Source organism: Sapajus apella, unplaced genomic scaffold, assembly GCF_009761245.1.
Source record: "Sapajus apella isolate SASKATOON/1434 unplaced genomic scaffold, GSC_monkey_1.0 scaffold4, whole genome shotgun sequence".
NCBI lineage: Eukaryota > Metazoa > Chordata > Mammalia > Primates > Cebidae > Sapajus > Sapajus apella.
This window is the reverse complement of record NW_022436944.1, coordinates 51,885,893-51,899,797: the sequence shown is the minus strand read 5'-3', so window position 1 is coordinate 51,899,797 and position 13,905 is coordinate 51,885,893. Positions and strand designations below refer to the sequence as shown.

Here is a 13,905-nt window from a genome sequence, read left to right as displayed (position 1 = left end):
ACTGCTGTGGTGAGAGATTGAATAATGTTGTTGGTTTATTTGGGGTTGGGGCCCTACCTCTCCCTGTGGCCTGGGGTGTGAGATCTGAAAGGAGATGGTTCTAAGCAAGAGGGTGAGGACAGGATGAGGGTGAGGAGCAGACCCGGAAGAGGGGAGGGGTGCTACCCTGAGCAGACAAATCAATAGCTGTCCACCATAGGCAGGACATTTGACCCCTGACCTTAAGACATGCTGTCTTGGAGAGATTGCTCTTAAGGACTGCTCCTCCCTCCCCTCCACCGGGCAGCAAAGGATGTGGCGGCTTGGATAAATGGGCTCCCAGCCTGCCATCCCACGGGAGGACTTGTGTTACTTTATAGACCCAATTCTGCCAATGTAGCTAGAGGTTTAGGTGGAAGTTGCGGAGATTTATGTTTAAAGAAACAAACCGGGCAGGTTTAGCAATAAATGGGATCCATTTCTTCTTGGAAGTTTCTGCTCTGAGAAAGTGTAAAGTTGTAAGTTTTATGATCCCTGATGGTGGCAGTCAACCCACATATGTTCCTCAGAACAATTTCTTTGGTTGAGCACTTCAGATTTTTGTTTTATTTTGTTTGAAATTATTATTTATTTAAATGGACAGATATAATTGTATTTTTTTTATCATGTATAACATGATATTTGAAGTGCATATCTATTGCAGAATGGTTAATCGAGCTAATTAACAAAGGAGCCCTTCAGATTTTGAATGCCAGCATTGGCCCTAAAAAACAAGAACTGCTTGAGACCACATGAATAAAATCTAGATTTTGGGAGGTCAGATATTCAAGGCCTTTTGTAAACTGGATACAGCTAAGAAATGATAGCCTTTATTTTCATTACCGATTTAAGCTTCAACAAGTAGAATTTAACATAAGATCTTAAAAGCCAGGCACAGTGGCACATGGCTGTAGTCCCAGCTATGCTGGAGGGTGAAGTTGGGGGGAATCCCTTGAGCCTAGAAATTTAAGGCCAGACTAGGCAATAAGTGAGATCCCATCTCCAAAAAACAAATAAATAAAAAATAAAAGAATGTTTTAAATCAATCTTTCGTTCTTTCTTTCCTTTTTCTTTCTTTTCTCCCTTCCCTCCCTCCCTCTCTCCCTCTTTTTCTTTCTTCTTTCTCTCTTTTCCTCCCTTCCTCCCTTCCCTCCCTCCCTCTCTCCCTTCCTCCCTCCCTCTTTCTTTTTCTCTTTCTCTCTTTCTTTCTTTGCTTCTTTTCTTTCTTTCTGAGTCTCACTCTATTACCCAGGCTGGAGTGCTGTGACAATCTCAGCTCTGCCTCTGGGTTCAAGCAATTCTCGTGCCTCAGCCTCCCAAGTAGCTGGGATTACAGACACGCACTACCATGCCTGGCTAATTTGTATTTTTAATAGAGATAGGGTTTCACCATGTTGGCCAGGCTGGTCTCAAACTCCTGAACTCAAGTGCCTGTCTCTGTCTCCTAACATGCTGAGATTATAGGCGAGAGCCACCACCCCCAGCCTACATATTTCTTAATGTTTTATTTTCAACTTCAGTGGTTTCCTCGGAAATGGATTATAGATCTTTTTTTTGTTTTCTTCCTATTTTTTAAGATAATTGAGGAAACCCATTAAACATAATTCTGGGGGACATAAAATTCCTCACTCAACAGAATCCCCTCAAAGTCATCAGGTGCTGCTGGAACATGTGGGTGGGAGAGAACACACTGTTGGAAGAGGCTGTCCATCTTCCAAGTCCGACACTCCTCACTGTGAGAAGGGTATTACATTAAAGCCAGACCTGCCCCTCTCTCATGCAGGAGTGCATTTCTGGGCTCTGGGCCAAGCAGCACAATTCTGCTTCCTCCCACGACCGCCCTCTGGATATTTTAAGATAGTTATCACGTTCACACACGTTCGGCCCAAGCTTTCTGTTGCCTAAGTTAGTCGTACCCAGAACCCAAACCCCACACCATCCTGACTGTCCTCCTCAAGATAGATCTTCATTTTAAATGTTCCTTCTGAAAAGGGAGTGCCTGTGCCAAATATGGTATTTCTTCATTCCTTCATCAACTAGGCACTGAACACCTATATGAGGGCTAGACACTGCTTGTCATCCGGAGATCTTGAAGAGCGCAGGCCAGATGCATTCCTGCCTTATGGAGTGTGACGTATCCCGAAGGAGCTGGGCATGCAGAGTGCCAGGTGTTGGGGAGCTGGGCATGCAGAGTGCCAGGTGTTGGGGAGCTGGGCATGCAGAGTGCCAGGTGTTGGGGAGCTGGGCATGCAGAGTGCCAGGTGCTGCTTTGATTCTTCCTGACCACCACTCTTTCGTCCCATTCATGCTGCCTGAAACTGTATTATCTTATTTGATTTCCAGAACAAACCGTGTGTCATACAAACTGGGACAGTGCCAGGCATCTGTCATCCTGTGCCTGTGCAGCTGTATTTATTTTATGCTTAAATACAGCTGTCATTTCCCTTTTATCTTGTTGGCTACACCTCAGGATTCTGATCTGTTGAAATCATTTAAATATTGATTATGCCATCTCTTTTATTTGCCATTTCTCTGAGTTTAGGATCATCTGTAAAGTTGATAAGCATGGATTTTAAGGTTTCTGCTTTTAAATTCGTAGGTGATTTTTTTCAAAATGTGAAGGACAGAGCAATAAACAGTGCCCTGTGGAATACCACACTAGTTCAAAGAGTCTCAGTAAAATACTTGAATGAACAGCTAGAGAGGAAGAGTAAGTTCTAATGCTCTGTACCAGTGTAGAATGACTACAATAATATATTATAGGCCAGGTGCGGTGGCTCATGCCTAAAAGCCCAGCACTTTGGGAGGCCGAGGCAGGTGGGTCACGTGAGGTCGGGAGTTCGAGACCAGCCTGGCCAATATGGTGAAACCCCATCTCTACTAAAAATACAAAAATTAGCCGGGTGCAGTGGTGCAGGACTGTAATCCCAACTGCTCAGGGGGCTGAGACGCAAGAATCGCTTGAACCAGGGAGGCGGAGCTGCAGCGAGCCGAGAGAGCGCCACTGTCTCAAAAAAAAAAAAAAAAAAAAAGAGAAAAGAAAACAAACAACCCTCCCTCACCCCCCGCAACAAAACCCAATAATATACAGTTTCAAATGGCTACATGGCTAGAAGGAGGATGCTGAATGATCCCAGCACAAAGGAATGATACTGTTTGAGCTGATGGGTATGCTAGTTACCCTGATCTGATCATTGTACATTAAATGTATTGAAACATCTCTATGTACCCCATGAATATGTAGTTATTTGTCAATTAAAAAAAAGAATACTTGAATGAATAAATACGTACTTTTCTCTGAAATTTTTAAAATCTGCTTTTCTAAAGTCACATTTACCATTCTCCAAATCAATTGATTGCTTTTTTCCAAAGGGTTCTGGCATTTCGTTACCTGTCCTTTGGAGGATTGTACAAATTACCATATAAGCACTAATCAATCCCTTACTCCGAGGAAAGGAAAACTGGGTTCTTTGAATGCAATGTTCAATTTACCTTTGGTTGTGTCAGAGAGGATAGCCTTTAAAAAATGATCTAAGGTCAAAAAAGACATCTACTGCACCATTTTGTTGGTAATTTTAAAACCCTGGGCTAATCAGGAAGATTCTATTTTTACACTCATTGTTGAGAGAATCAAGTAACAACAGGAAAACAACCCTACGGACTGAAATCAGATAATCCCAGACAATGGGGTGTCTGGCCACTGGCTCAAAGCTTCTGGTCCAGCCTGCAGGGAGGTAATGGTCTTCTCACAACCCTGGGGCAAGTTCCGGTTCCAGATGCTTCACAGAGCAGAAGTTGGAGCCATATCAAGCAGGCCTCTGATTTATGAGGGTAAGTAAGACAGGGGAATCAACACAGCTCCCGCCTGTGCTGACCCAGGCTGTGTCACGGGGCTGAGGTGTGTGTGCCTCTGTGTGTGTGGGCATTCCTCAAGGGCACACCCCTGGCGGCCCAGGAGTTTTGCAGCATGAAGTGTTGGTGAGGTAAAATTCTGAAACCAAATATTGTTTATAATCTTGCTGTTACAGGGACAGATTTATTTTATTATCAAAATTAAAACTCCTTTATGTCTCCCAAGAAGTTTATGGACCCCTTGTGCACCGTTGTGTGTGGGAGCGGATTTGGTTTTGTCAGCTTGGAGAACAAGCAGTCTGGAAATTCTTTCACAACAGCCCCTGGTCCATCTGAAGGTCCTGAGTGGTGAGGAGCCAAGTGGCCATCTGAGGGGTTGATGGTGACAGGCCCACAGCCTGGGAGTAGAGAGGGCCAGGTTCTGACTGGGTTGTGGAAAGGGAGGCCACAGCCTTTCTTGATGATAAATGTTCACCATTCACCATCCAGACTGTGGCACTTAAAAAAAACCTCTAAATACTTCAATGTGTATTTCCTAAACCTAAGGACCTTCTACATTAATAGCAGTGCTGTTATCTAATCTGCAGTATTCAGATTTCACACGGCCCGCTAATACGTTCTTTTTCCATTCAGGATATAATCTTGTACCATGTGTTGCATTTCGTTGTCATTTCTCTTTAGTCTCCTTCAATCTCGAATGGCTCCTTAGTCTTTCTCGTTTCTCGTGACCTTCACATGCTTTGTGGCTCAATTGTTGTGTGGAATGTCCCTTAGTTGGTGTTTGTCTGATATTTCTTAGTCATTAGATTCAGTTTAGATATTTCTGGCAACAATATCAAAAAAGTGCTGTTGTGTCCTTCTCAGCACTTTTCTTTTTTTTTTTTTTTTTTTTAGATGGAGTCTCACTCTGTCGCCCAGGCTATAGTGCAGTGGCGCGATCTTGGCTCACTGCAACCACCTCCCAGGTTCAAGTGATTCTCCTGCTTCAACCTCCTTAGTAGCTGGGATTACAGGTGCATGCCACCACGGCCAGCTAATTTTGTATTTTTAGTAGAGATGGGGTTTTACCATGTTAGCCAGGCTGGTCTCGAACTCCTGACCTCAGGTGATCTGCCCACCTCCCCACCTCAGCCTCCCAAAGTACTGGGATTACAGGTGTGAGCCACCACGCCTGGCCCTTCTCAGCACATTAAAAAAAAATTTTTTTTTAAAGAAACTGATGGGTTTTAGAAACTGATGTTTAGTTTCCATCAACCTTATTTCCATGTTGCTTAAGAGCCGCGAAGAACAGCTTAAGACTGTTCTTAATGGTTGCTCCTACCCATTCAGTGGGAGCTGCAGACCAGTCTTCCGTGGCAGGCTGAGTGCTCCAGGCTTCAGCAGGGAACTGCTGGATAGTCACAGTGGGCACCTGCACACCTCAGACCAGTCGGCAGCCTCAGGCTGAGTAGCAGTGAACCCAGGAGCCGGAGCAGTCCATTTACCTTGAAATTCCTCCTTGGTCACAGGCTTCTCAGCAGCAGGCTGCTCTTCTTTTTCAGTCTCTTCAGGATCTCTGTAGAAGCAGAGATCAGGCATGACCTCCCACGGGTGTTCACAGGAAATGGTGCCATGTATGCACAGAACTTCCCAAGCCAGCATCCACCATATCAGCCCACTGAGTGAGCTTCCTTGTTGTCGCATGGGATGGCAACGTCCACCTAGCGCAGAGGAGAATCTGTGTTCCACAGAGCAATGGTAGGTAGGTTAACTTCAGATGCCTCCATGAGAGGCTGGTGGTCCGCCCTGGGTCGGTAACCATAAGAGGCCGTGGCTCCCGGAGGGCTGCCTGGATCTGGTTAGTGAAGGTTCCAGGAGTGAAGCGGCAGCATTTGGAGCGGCTCCAGTGGAGCAGCAAACTCAGCGCGGCCCTCTGGCCAGGGTTCCTGGAGGACATGACATGGCATCAGCAGGGTTTTCAGTGGCAACAATGGCACGAGCTGCCAGCAGGAGCTTCTCCCCGGTCCTCTGCAGATTTCTGATGTAGATGCCATCACTTTTCATTTTATAGATGTACTGTTCCATTTGGAAGACAAGATTGGTGCCACCTAAGTGGGTTCCTGCTGCCAGGAACTTAAGGACACACTCCTCCTTCCTTTGCAGGACATCAAGGGCTCCAGACACTGTAAAGGTTTCCCTTTAAGTTACGGCGGAGATCCAGAACAACGCAGTCTGGACCCCTCTGTGGGTGGCATGGAAAGCTCTCCACACATCCTAACAGGACGCACATGATGCCCATTGGTACCATCTGTGAAGATACTGATCTTGGTTCCTGGATTAAGCATCTGCCAGATTTCTCTACTGTAAAGTTACCATTTTTTCCTTCGTAATTACAACAATTGTTTAGGGAAATGCTTTGAAACCATGCATAGATCAAACATGTATTTTGAGAGGAAGAAAAGGGGGCTACTGATACTTAAACTGTGGCAACAGAAGCAAACGTATTATTCTGGGGAAACTAGGACATATGGGCATCCTAGTTCTGAATGACTTTTGTTATTTCCTGGTCTAACGTCCAGGTTGCTCCTAGCCACATTTTAAGGGCCACATTCACGGCGAAACCATTTCTGAACCCCCTCCTCTCTGCCCCCATTTCACGCTGTGAAATGACCAACATAGATTGTTATGTCTGTCTGACTTCCTGTCTCTTTCTGTCTCAGACTCACAGCTGCTTGAAGGCAAGAACCTTGTCATTCCTATGTCTCCTACAGCCTTACATGGGGCGAGTACTTTCTACAAGTTTGAATTCATACTGACCTCTGAACATTGGTTTTGTCTTCTTTTGCAAGAGGGGTCATGAACTTTGCTGATCGCCTGTAAAGTTGAATTGCAAAGTAAGGATGAAATGCAATGAAATTTTATAAGTGAAAGCATTTCATAACCTACAAAGTACCAGAGGACTCAGGCATCTTGGTTTGTTTGGAGCGAAGAAGGACTCCAACACCAGTGAGAAAGAACTGCTGGGTCTCCTCTCACACTCAGCAGCTGGCCACCCAGACTCTGATCTGAAATCAGCATGTTCGCTCCCTGGTCCTAAGGGTAGCTTCCTGTGGCTGCCTTGTTTGTCTTAGTAGCTTCAGGGCTGAACATAGAACACAACCAGGGGTACTCAATAAGTGTTTTAAAAGAACCCACATAAATGAATGAATCTAGCCCCTTTCCCTTTTCTAGCACTGTACCTGACACAGTATTGTGTAAGCATTCAAGATGAATGCTATGAAGACAATGATAGCAAGTAAAGAGACTGAATTAGTAATCAAATAACTACTTACAAAGAAAGCCCCAGATTTAGACGGCTTCACTTGGCGAATTCTAGCAAACATTTGAAAAAGAATGAATGCCAAGTTTTTCACAAACTCTTTCAAAAAATATTAGAGGGGGGAATATTTCCCAACTCATTCTATGATGCCAGTATTATCCCTGATACCAAACAGAGACAACTCAATAAAACTCCAGCTCCACATCCCTTATGAATATAGTCAAAATCCTTTAACAAAATACCAGTGAAATAGAAGAATTATACACCATGACCAAGTGGAATTTATCCCAGGAATATAAGGTTGTTAATACATGAAAATAAATCATGTAATATACCACATAAATAGGGAAACTGAAAAAAGCCACATGGTCATCTCAGTAGACACAGGAAAAGCATTTGACAAAATTGAATATACTTTCATGACAAAAACACTCAACTAGGACTAGAAGGGAACTTCTTAAACCTGATAAAGGGTATCTACAAAAAGAAAGCTCATAGATAATGGTGGAAGACAAATGCTTTTTTTTCTAAAATCAGGAACAAGATAAGAATGTCTATGCTTGGCCAGGTGTGGTGGCTCAAGCCTGCAATCCCAGCACTTTGGGAGGCTGAGACAGGCAGATCATGAGGTCAAGAGAGGAAGACCATCCAGGCCAACATGGTGAAACCCCATCTCTACTACGAACACAAAACTTAGCTGGGCATGGTGGCACACACCTGTAGTCCTAGTACTGCGGGGGGCTGAGGTCGGAGAATTGCTTGAACCTAGGAGGCAGAGGTTGCAGTGAGCCGATATCACATCACTGCACTCCAGCCTGGTGACAGAGCAAGACTCTGTCTCAAAAAAAAAAAAAAAAAAGAATGTGCTCACCACTTCTACTCAACATTCAACTAACTGACAAAGTAATTAGAAAATAACATAAAATAAAAGGCATCTAGATCTGAAAGGAAGAAATAAACTCTATGTCATCTATTGGCAGATACGACTCATATAATTATGAAGTATCCACTAAAAATTACGAGCACTAATAAACAAGTTCGGCAAAGATACAAAATCAATATACAAAAATCAAAAAATCAATTGTATTTCTATATGCTAGCACTAAACAATCTGAAAATGAAATTAATCTAAAAATTCTATTTATAATAGTATCAAAAAGAGTAACATACTTGGGAATGTCTGACATAAGAAGTGTAAGACTAGAACACTCAAATTACAAAACACTGCTGAAAGAAATTAATGAAGGCCTAAAGAGATGAAAAGACATCCCATGTCCATGAATTGAAAGACTTAATATTGTTCAGACGGCAGTACTCCCTAGAGTGATCTATAGTTTCAATGCAGTCCTTATCAAAATCTCACCTGGATTTTTTTGTAGAAATCAACAAACTGATCTTGAAAATCATATAAATTTGTGAATTAGCTCAATTTAGCCATTTTATAATGTATATGTATTTTAAAACATGTTATGCATGATAATTATATACTATTTTTATTTGTCAATTAAAAATTAATTAAAAATAAAATAAACCCAACAGTAATGAGAAAAACTAAAAAAAAAAAAAAAATATGGAAATTCGCGGTATCCAGAATAACCACAACCATCTTAACAAGGAAGAATTAAGCTGAAGGACTCACATTCCTCTATTTCAAAACTTACTACAAATCTATAGTAAGCCAGACAGTATGGTACTGGTGTAAGGATAGATACATAGGTCAGTGGAATAGGATTGAGAAGCGTGACAGAAATTTATACATCTGTGGTCAACTTGTTTTCTAAAAGGGTGCCAAGACCATTCGGTGGAGAAGGAAGTTTCTTCAATAAATGATGGTGAAACAACAGGATAACCATACGCAAAAGACTGAAATTGAACTCCTACTTCATGCCATATACAGAACTTCATCAAAATGGAGCGAATACCTAAATAAATGTGAGAGTTAAACTATAAAACTCTCAAAAGAATGCACAGGCTTAAATCTTCATGATCTTGGATTAGGCAGTGGTTTCTTAGCAACAGCAAAAGCAACAAAAAAAGTAGATAAACAGATAAATAGGACTTCATCAAAATTAAAAACTATTGTGCTTCAAGGATACCTTCCAGAAAATGAAAAGAAAACCGCTGAATGGAAGAAAATATTTGTAAATCATGTATCTGACAAGGGACTTATATCTAGAATATGTAAGAACTCGTACAATTCAGTAATAAAAAGATAAACCAGTTTTTAAATGAGCAAATGATCTGAATACACATTTCTCTAAAAAGATACACAAATGGCCCATAAGCACATGAAAAGATATTCGACATGATTAATCATCAGGGAAATGCAAATCTAAACCACAATGAGATACTACTTCACCCCTACTAGGATGGCTAGAATCAAAAGGTAGATAATAACAGGTGCTGGTGAGGCTATGGAGGAATTAGAACCTTCGTATTTGCGCTGGTGCAAACATAAAATGATACAGAGACTTTAATAAAGTCTGGCAGTTCTTCACAATGTTAAACATAGAGTTACCATATGATCCAGCAATTCCACTTAGTGTGTACCCAAGAAAATGAAAGGCATATGCCCACACAAAACCTGCATACAGATGTTCACAGGAGCTGTTATTCATACTCGCCCAAAAGTGGAAATGACCCAAATGTCCATCAACAGATGAGGGTGGTAAAGCCACAGAAGGGAGTATTATTCAGCCATAAAGAGAAATGAAGTTTGTGAACCTGCTACTTCATGAATGAAACTTAAAAACATGCTAAGTGAGATGAGCCAGATACAAAAGGCCACATATTGTGGGATTCCATTTATATGAACTTTCCAGAATATGCAAATCAGTAGAGACAGAAAGTAGATAAATGGCTGCCAGCAGCTGGGGGCAGGGAGGACAAGGAGTAACTGCTAATGGGTTTGTGGTTTCTGTAGAAGGTACAGCCTCTTCGGTTTGCCTGGGACTGGGGGATTTCCTTGGGATATGGCAGGACTTTCAGTGCTAAATTTGGGGCAGTCCCAGCTAAACCAGGAGGGATTGGTCGCTCTATTCCATTCCTGCAAATGAATGTTATATTAGATTGTCTCTAAGGTCTCTTTGAGCTCACAAATTCTTTGAGATTTGTGACAAAAGCAACAACCCATGCTCAAAAACAAGAAAAGCCTGTTTTTCTTTCCCTGTCTGGTAAATGATCCTCTCTGGGTTAGCTTGCTGTCCACACCTGCTGGCTATACCCCGGTCATCACAGCTCGCAGCAGACTTCCCTGGTTTCGGGAGAAGCGTGGGTACCATGCATCTAAAACAATAAGCATGCTTAGTCTCCAACCCCAGATCCATTGAACCAGAATCTCTGAGGGTGGGACCCAGGTCGTGGGCTTGTTTTGAAAGCTGCGCAGGTGATCTGAATATGCAGCCAGGCGTGAGAACCAGTGCAGGGTGACCTGAGAGCCGCCGAGCTCCCCTTTCCCATTACTCCCAGCCTGTGCCAGCTCCTCCATTTGATTGGACCATGTGGTGCTGAGACAGATGAGATGAGCCAGTCAGAGCCTCTCTCCGGAATCTGAACTAATACATTTGGGGAAGCTTGAGAAAGTGGGGGGCGAGGCCATAGCAGGTCAAAGGCCAGTGGAGCAGCGCAAAGGGGAGGAGCAGAGGCTGAGGGAAATTGAACAAGACCAAGAGAAACAGTACAGAGAGGGCAAAGCAGCCCTACAGAGGTCAGAGACAGAGTAGCTGGTCCATTCCAGGGTTTTCCTAATTCTAGTCTTTTGTATTTTTATAATAAATCCTCTCTTTCTTAGCAGTGGAGGAGCTTCTATATATTTTTTTTTTTTTTTAAGAGATGGGGTGTCACCATGTTGGCCAGGCTGGTCTTGAACTCCTGACCTCAGGTGATCCACCCATCTTGGCCTTCCAAAGTGCTGGGATTACAGGCGTGAGCTACCACGCCCGGCCCAAGGAGATTCTATTTTTCAAAGATGGCTACAGCACCACCTCCAGCCCACATGCTTTCCTCAGTGTGACCTTGCCACTCCTCCAACAGGAGGTCCAGATGATTCCTGCCGCCTTGAAGCTGAGCTGACATACACTGTAGCCAACAGAATGCAGTGGAAGTAACACTATGTGGCTTCAAGGGCTAGGTCAGAAAAACCGTGCAGCATCCACGTGGCTGTCTTTGGATGCTTTCTCAAGGGTACCTGAACTGTCATGTAGGAAATTCAACTACCCTGAGACGATCATCTGAATTGGTCATGTGTAGATTCTCCAGTCTACAGGCCTCGTCCAGCTGAGTGCAGCCATCCATCCCATCATCCCTACTAAGGCACCAGGCAGGTGAGTGAGGCAGTCTCGGGCCCTCTGGTCCAGCCCATTCATCAGCTGAGTCCTGCTGAGTGACCTCAGCCAACATCATGAGCAGAATTGCCCAGCTTGAGCTGTGCTCACATTCCTGACGCACAGAATTTGTGACATAATGAAAAGGTTTTGCCTAACAAAATTTTGGGGAAGTCTGTTATACAGTGATGGTAAGTAGGACAGGTCGTCTAAGAAAATCCATGTTCCTTGTCATCGAAAGAGCCTGACGAGCACACCTGACTCCATCTCTCAAGGTCTGTCCTCATTTAATTTTTTTTTTTTTTTTTTTTTTTTTTTTGAGAAAGAGTCTTGCTCTGTTGGCTGGGCTGGAGTGCAGTGGTGAAATCTTGGCTCACTGCAACCTCTGTCTCCTGGGCTCAAGCAATTCTCCTGCCTCAGCCTCCCCCGGGTAGTTGCCATTACAGGTGCGTGTGCCACCACACCCAGTTAATTTTTGTATTTTTACTAGAGATAGGGTGTCACCATGTTGGCCAGGCTGGTCTCGAACTCCTGGCCTTAGGTGATCCTCCCGCCTCAGCCTCCCAAAGTGCTGGGATTACAACCGCGCCTGGCCAGTCTGTCCTCATTTCTAACTCAGCCTTGTTTTAGTTTTTACCAGACACCCAACCACCAACCTCCCACCACCAATGGGTAAACTTGAAGTGTGGATAGGAATTGCTGATGCTTTCTTTTTTTCTTTTTTCTTTTTCTTTTTTTTTTTTTTTTTTGAGACCGAGTCTTGCTCTGTCACCAGGTACCAGGCTGGAGTGCAGTGGCGCGATCTCTGCTCACTGCAACCTCCACCTCCCGGGTTAAAGCAATTCTCCTGCCTCAGCCTTCCGAGTAGCTGGGACTACAGGCATACGCCACCATGCCTAGCTAATTTTTGTATTTTTTTAGTAGAGACGGGGTTTCACCATGTTGGCCAGGATGGTCTCGATCTCTTGACCTCGTGATCCACCCGCCTCGGCCTCCCAAAGTGCTGCGATTACAGGCGTGAGCCACCGCGCCCGGCCTGCTGATGCTTTCATAGCCAGAATGGTTCTGAAGAGCACACAATGCAATTATAAAGTACTAAGAGAAAATATAAGCAAAATATCTTTTAAATGCGGTAAAATATACATAAAACTTACCATTTTAACCATTTTTAAGTGTATAGTTCAGTGGCATTAAGCACATTAACACTGTTACATAGCAATCATTGCCATTTACCTCCAGAGCTTTTTCATCTTCCTAGAATGAAACTGCACTCATTAAACAACTCCTCATTCTCCCCTCCCCCACGTCCCAGGAGCCACCAGTGTACCTTAGGTCTCCATGAATTTGGCTACTCTATGTACCCCATATAAGTGGAGTTATATAGTATTTGTGCTTTTTTATCTGACTTAATTCACTTAACATAATGTCTCCAAAGTTCATCTGTGTGATAGCAGGTGTCGGAATTTGTTTTCTTTTTAAGGTAAAAGAATAGTCCATTGTATGGGCCGGGCACGGTGGCTCACACCTGTAATCTCAGCACTTTGGGAGGCTGAGGTGGGTGGATCATGAGGTCAGACATTTGAGACTAGCCTGGACAACATGATGAAACCCTGCCTCTACTAAAAATACAACAATTAGCCGGGTGTGGTGGTGCGTGCCTGTAATTTCAGTTACTCGGGAGCCTGAGGCAGGAGAACTGCTTGAACCTGGGAGGGGGAGGTTGCAGTGAGCCGAGATCGGGCCACTGCACTCCAGCCTGGGTGAAAGAGCTAGACTCTCTCTCTCTCAAAAAAAGATTAGTCTATTGCATGTATAGACCACATTTTGTTTATCCATTCATCTGTCAGTGGACACTTGGATTCCTGCTACTCTTTGGCTATTGTGATGAACATTACTGTGAATGTTGGCATACAAATATCTGAGTCCTTGCTTTTAATTCTTTTGGGTATATACCCAGAAGTGGAACTACTAGATCATATGGTAATTCCATTTTTAACTCTGAGGAACCACTATACTATTTTCCATAGTGGCTGCACATTTTTTTTTTTTTTTTTTTGAGACAGAGTTTCACTCTTGTTGCCCAGGCTGAAGTGAAATGGCCCAATCTCGGCTCACCACAACCTCTGCCTCCTGGGTTCAAGCAATTCTCCTGCCTCAGGCTCTCCGGTAGCTGAGACTACAGGCATGTGCCACCACGCCCAGCTAATTTTGTATTTTTACTAGAGATGGGGTTTCTCCATGTTGGTCGGGCTGATCTCGAACTCCCAACCTTAGGTGATCCACCTGCATTGGCCTCCCAAAGCGCTGGGATGGCAGGTGTGAGCAGCCGGGCCTGGCGTGGCTGCAGCATTTTATGTTCCCACCAACAGCGCAAAGCAGTTCCAATTTTCCCACATCCTAATTCTTGTTATTAAC

General features: G+C 43.7%; 1 pseudogene; it reads right to left on the bottom strand.

Annotated features, from left to right (window-relative positions):
• Window positions 1–5,110: 5,110 nt before the first annotated feature.
• Window positions 5,111–10,449, bottom strand: LOC116538188 (annotated as a pseudogene).
• Between the last annotated feature and the right edge of the window lie 3,456 nt (window positions 10,450–13,905).